The following is a 6,703-nucleotide window of genomic DNA, read 5'->3' on the forward strand; positions in this document are numbered from 1 at the left end:
TCTTACACATAAGTTGGTATATTTACATATACATACTGTGTCCCCATCCACTGTTAATAGGGACACAGTATATAGTATAAAATGGGAAGAAAAAAATAAAACAGAGATTAGAGGGCTGGATGGGAAAGTTGACAGGAAAAACTACAATCATTAGAAGTGATTAGAAACAAAAGCTGTCTTGATACACAGGGAGCTTTTGAGAGCAAAGAGATGGGCGAGTTTCAGTTCAGGAAGGTAGAGCACTGTGGTGATGGTGACTGCAGCTGCACTGTTTCATATTAAGTGGAATCAGACACTTGGCAGATGTCTATATATAAGGAAAATTTTCATCTTGAGGCCTATTTGAGACATCCTCAATTATAAGCAATGTGAATATTTTTAGAAATAGTCTTGAAAATATCCCTGAAACCTTTTTCTATACCTGAGAAGAGGGCATTTTTATAACTTTAGTAGTGGTTTCAGTTTAACCTGACACAATGACATACCCTTATATCTGAACCCTCACATCCTCTCTCCATCCATCCTCTCTCCATGTTCATGAATGCAATGATGGCATGAATATGGTGGTAACCAACCACATTCTTATTATAGCTAAGGTCTATTCCACACAAGGAGACACATGCTTGGCACTTCAAATCTTGTCGAAACCCATAGTTCACAGGTATCAGGTGTGAGCATCCTACTATTATTACTCTTCAAAAGGTACATAATATCAAAAGCACCCCCTAAATTAATATCTTTATGCATGGACTAGTGCAGCTTTCATACTTCATTAGAAGTTTCTTTGTGGATTTCCTGGGTGCCTGGGTCCCGCTGGTCCTAGTTACTTCCGGTGTTGGGGCAGATGTTGTGTCCTCCTCACCTCAGATCCTATGATCTTGGGCATGTTAGAGTGCCTGGGAGTGGAGATTCCTCTGGGTGTTTTGAGACTGGCTGTGGGGTTCATCCCAAGGTCTGCTCAGGGCACCAGCCCAAACCAGAAGGGCACATTCATTATATTAACATTGTATTCTGTAGCCTCTTTTGTCTCTCATTTCCATAGAAACCCAGTATTGGGTAAGAATTGTCCTTTTGTTTGTTTGTTTGGTGAGGTGAGTGGCCTTGTTGGATTAGAGGTGTGTCAGTGTGGAGGCAGGGCTTTGTGGAAATGTATATATACTCAAGCTCTGCCCAGGGTGAGACACAGTAGTAGTCTCTCCTTGCTGGCTTCGACTTGGGAGACAGGCAAGCAGATATTTGATCTAGGCCAATCTGGTCTGTAGAAAGAGTCCCAGGGCAGCCTCAACTACACAGAAAAACCCTATCAGAAAGAATCATCTTTCTTATGTGTCTTAGTCCTCCTTCAAAGAAGATGGTGCTCACCAGGTCAGTTTGGTTCCATGATCACTGCTCAGAAGGAAACCTTGAGGGTGATCCGCCACTTCAGCAAAGGATGCCTGCACTATGACCAGGTTGTTTTGGAAGAATGCAGGACTCTTCCTAAACTATCTTCTCACTCTGGATGGGTAGTAGATCACATCCTAACCAACACCTCACGCCACACTCAGGAGAATGCTCCTTCCTCGGGTAACTCACCATCCTCTGGATCTGTTTCAGGCCAGTACCAATCAATCCTCAGTACTCATGTCTCCTGCGAGAAGTACCACACAATCCCCCTCACCCTCAACACCAAATGGAACCGAGAGCACACGTGAGTCCCTGTTCACAGAACCTATTGCACTTCAATTCTCTCAGGCAATCAAAGTCGAAGGGTGCATCTTAATGTTCGAATTGGCGTCCAGAAAAAGAGGAACAGAGGGCCTGTGGCAGCAGCAGGAGCAGCAAGAGAGGAAGGTGCGAGCCCTCTCAGAGATTGCATCTGAACAGCTAAAGAGGTTTGATGAGCTGATGGAGCTAAAGCTGCATAAGGAGTTCCAGCACTTAGAAGAAGTGATGGACAAGAGTAGCAGATAAGCCCTGGGCCACCAGGAGAAGCTGAAAAGCTGAGCATCGCCACAGAGCCAAGATTCTCAACCTAAAGCTACGAGAGGCAGAGCAGCAGCAGCAGCAGCAGCAAGTGAAGCAGGCAGAGCAGGAGCAGCTTCAGGAGGAAGAAGGCCAGGTCCTTCTGCGCCACCTGTACACCCTGCAAGAGGAGGACCTGCAGCTCACCAGCAACTGGATGCCTCCAGTCAGTGCAAAGACCTGATGAATGTGGACCTTCCAGAGCCGGGGCAACCAGCTATGTGGCCTATTTTCAGGAATCATTCGCAGCACCTTGGAGAGTGGCATCCCCAAGTTGAGGCTGAGCTGGCCCTGCAGGAAATGCAGGACCTTCTCTTGAATTTGGAGCAGGAGATCACCAGAGCCTCTGAAGTTAAGAAGAAGAACGAGGAGGAGGAGGTCCAGGTCAAGCGGCAGGTGTCATAGGTGCAGCAGGGGCCAGGGGCTCCCGCCCAGAGCTCTGCACCAGCCCAAGCTCAACAGGTTTGCAGAATGAAGACCTATTGGGGAAGGAACAGGATAGTACGATGCAGTGGTACCAACAACTTCAGGATGCTTCTGCCAAATGTGTGTTGGCCTTTGAGGACCTGACCAGCAGCAAGGACAGACGAAAAAGATAAGGATGGACTTGTAGAAGGCAGCTACCATCCCAGTGAGCCAGATCTCCAGCATCTCGGGTTCAAAGCTGAAGGAAGTCTGACAAGATCCATAGCCTGCTCTCGGAAAAGCCTGTCCAATCTGGTGGGCGTACTGTGTTTGTCACTCTTAACCTTCAGGGGCTGGACTTTGTCCACTACAAACTGGCAGAGAAATTTGTGAAACAAGGGGAAGAAGAAGTGGCCTCTCACCATGAAGCTGCATTTCCCATTGCAGTGGTGGAGTCTGATATCTGGATGCCCTACCCCTAAGTGGGAGATCTCATTCTTGCTCATCTCCATGAGAAATGTCTGTACTCTGTTCCTTTCTACCCAGCTTTCAAGGAAGAGATAGCTTTGGAGGACTATCAACGGATGCTTGGCTATCAAGTGATGGATTCCAAAGTCGAGCAACAGGACATTTTCTTAAAACGCATGTCTGGGATGATCCTTTTGTATGCCGCCATCATCCAGGTCCAGTGGCCCTATGGAAATGGGCAGGAGGCTCATGCGCATGGCTTGAATCATGGTTGGCACAGATCTTAAACATGGAACCTCTCTCAGATGTGACAGCCACTTGGAGTTGTGTGGGAATGCCCTCATGAAGCAGTACCAGGTCCAGTTCTGGGAGATGATACTTCTTATCCAAGAAGTCTACTTGCCCAGAATTGAAGCCATCATGAGCTCAGGACAGATGGGATCTTTCACATGCCTTAAGCAGTTGTTGGAGAAGTATCTGCAACGCGGGGTGATTACTGTCCCCAGAGGCTTTCTGACGTCCTCTTCTGGTGGTCTTGATGTCTCACTGTATGGAGAAGGGGCAACAATAAAGCAACTGAGATAGCAGGTTTGGAAGAATCATGTCAGATTGAGAAGTTTGTCAGTGTGTTTTTATATATCTGTACCATGTGAATGAGGCTTTTAGGACTGGAGAGGTGGCTCAGTGGTTAAGAGCACTAACTGCTCTTCCAGAGGTCCTGAGTTCAATTCCCAGCAACCACATAGTGGCTCACAACTAACTATCTGTAATGAGATCCGATGCACTCTTCTAGTGTGTGTCTCAAGACAGCTGCAGTGTACTCATATAAATGAAAATAAATAAATCTTTAAAAAATGATGCTTTTATACTTTCAAAAAAAGAAGTTTCTTTGTACATTAGGTTGTGCAAAAACTTACAATTAGTCAATGTTTAGGAGTAAGTTTTGGAGGAGTCCTCAGGCACAAATGAGAATTGTATCTTGTCTTTCTTACACACACCTGGAGGCTCAGGAACCATTTGTGGGAAAAGAGGCAGAAAGATTGTAAGAGGTAGTGTCTTCTAGACATGACAGGATCACTGCACTCATGAATCTCAACAGCTTATACTGATTACCAGTATAAACCCTGTGTAATACCAGTCTGGTCAACATTCTAGCATGGTGGAGGAAGGAGTTCAAAACCCCACCATATCAGAATAGCTTGAAGAAACAGTTTTCTTTAAGGGTGAGATCACAGGTGTGTTAACCATGATCTAGTGAATGATCCCACACCTATGGGCAGTAGAATTTGGATTCAATGAATTATATAGTTTAAAAAAAAATACACCAAGTTAGGAGGCTGGTGATATAGGGCTGCTCATGGGAGCAAAGAGAGAAGTGGGAGGCAAATACCATCAAAAATGTATTGTGTAAAAATTTCAAAGAATTAATAAAATATCATATTAAAATCAAAGAGCTTTATAAATAACACTCAACAAAGGCCATATAAGTTTCTCCCCTTGGTGAAGTTTATTTCTGTCCTCTGATCTTTCTGCTTCTGGTACTAATGCTCAAATCCATGAATGGTCCACATCCATAGAGAACCTTGGCAATATGTAAATGTGACTATGTCATTGCTTCTGGAAACATTATTTTGAATTTGTTATTCAAAATATCTATCTATTTATTTACCTTTCTTTTGTTTCCATTTGTTAGATTTCCTTTTAACCTGTGTTCATGTGAAGCCTGAAGTCTAGCCTGGGTGTCTTCCTCCACTGCTACATCTATTGCATCCAAGGTCACCAATTCTAACTGGCAGCTTGCTCTGAAGATGCTCTGACACTGGCTTCTGAGTGCTGGGTTTACAGGTGGCTGCAATATCTGATTGATATTTGACAAGGATGTTGTGGATCTAGACTCTAGTTTTCAAAATTGGGTGGCAAGAAATTTATTCAACATCCTTGTCAAATATCATAGGGGAAAATGATCTAAAATGATCTAATTGTAATATAATCTTTTTTTTTTTAAGTTTTTGAGACAGGGTGTCTCTGTATAGCCCTGGTTGTCCTGGAACTCACTCTGTAGACTAGGCTGGCCTTGAACTCAGAAATCCACCTGCCTCTGCCTCCCAAGTGCTGGGATTAAAGGCGTGTGCCACCACTGTAATATAATCTCAAAAAGTAAAGGAAATACAAATAATAATTAAGACATAAATCTATTACTACATGAGAGGGAATGAATACAGACTAAAGATAGGCAAGAGAATATATATTTTTTGAGAAAAATGGAAGACTGGCCATCCAGCTCTTTAGATGTTTCACCAGGGCAGGCCCCCATTATGTGCAATGCAGTGTGCTATGTGGTAAAGGCAGACTCACTGCTAACTGATATTATCACTGTTGAGCATCTGTTGCTAAATTTTGTAGTACAGCAGGTCCTCCATGATTTGTATTTGTCCCTATAATTTTTTAGGTCATAGTCTCACAGTTCTTAAATGGGATATCAGAGTGTAATGGGTTCCTGTTTTCTCTTGTATTATTATTGCTGTTTTCTGTGAAGACAGGCCAAACTCAGTCACTGCTCCTTCAGTCTTGCCAGAATGAGAACTAATATGTGGTCTTCGTCTGAAGTGAACCTATAGGCTGGTGTTATTCTTAGCCATGCCCTAGTGACTATGAAGCAAAACTTCAGCTGACATAAAAGCAGTAGTAGGAAACATATTCGAGGAGCTGAAAGGATGGCTTAGGAATTAAGAGTAATTGCTGTTCTTATAAAAGACTAAGATTTGGGTCTCGTTAGCCAGATGGTTGCTCATAACCATCAGTAACTCCATATCCAGAGGATCTGATGTCCTATGGCCTCTGTGGGCAACAGTCACCACTTGGTGCACATATATACTTGCTGGCAAAGCATTCATATGTCAAAAATAGAATAATATCTTTTTAAAAAGAAGCATATTTGATAGTCTTAGATTCTGTGATGCTTGCTTCTAGTTTAGCAAAGACTGCATAATTCAACAGTAATGAGGTATTGTGTTCTGCAGAGAAGACCAGGGTTCCAGTGTTACCAAATGGGTGATTGATCACTGTTTATCGACACTCCCACATTTTTCTGACTTTTCTGGTAATGTCACTCAATTTCACTTATAGCATTTTTCACAATTTATAATTCGCAAGGTGCTTATGTGATAGTATGTCTTTCCTTCCAGACTACATGAAAGTCGGGGAAAAAACTGGATCTCAGTAACAACAGTGCTTGAGACTTGACATATACTAAATATCCAGTGGAAGATCCTTGATTCCTGACAACATAGACTGAAACCTCAAGTTGAAAATTTACCTTTTGCTGACAAATTGTCAATAAAATAGGTTAGCTAATTTTTCATAGTATCTGAAATAATGAATTATTTACTTTAAGAAGATTTTTATTAACAGATTACATAAGGAACTTAATTAAACATAACATTAATGGTAACAGCAAAATATAGATAAATGTGAAATTATTACATTAAGTTTTCATTTGAAAGATATGTGCATAGTGGCTCATGAAATGTTTTATTCAAGTGGAACTAATAGAATTACTAAGAAAACTTAAATATTATTCGAACAAACCAAGCTTAAGGATGGTGAACTAGAAAGGCAGAAATGCCTCTAATTTCTAACTTGAAGTTAAGGGAAAAAAAACCAAAACCTTAGACTAGAAGGTTGGTGTTCTCTGTGTTTAAATGTGACAACTCAAAGGTTTCTAAAAAGAAAAACTTAAGGGTACGAATAAAGACCCCAGACACTTATTTTTCCAGCATATTTAGAACTTAAAGGATAAAATTAAAATTAAAGGTAAGGAAAGTCC

At 42.0% G+C, this 6,703-nt stretch overlaps 1 pseudogene; it reads left to right on the top strand.

Moving 5' to 3' along the window:
• Nucleotides 1-1,379: 1,379 nt before the first annotated feature.
• LOC110292433 lies at nt 1,380-3,462 on the top strand (annotated as a pseudogene).
• The last annotated feature ends 3,241 nt before the right edge of the window (nt 3,463-6,703 follow it).

The sequence above is a fragment of the Mus caroli genome, chromosome 4 (genome assembly GCF_900094665.2).
Source record: "Mus caroli chromosome 4, CAROLI_EIJ_v1.1, whole genome shotgun sequence".
In the NCBI taxonomy this organism is placed as follows: Eukaryota; Metazoa; Chordata; class Mammalia; order Rodentia; family Muridae; genus Mus; species Mus caroli.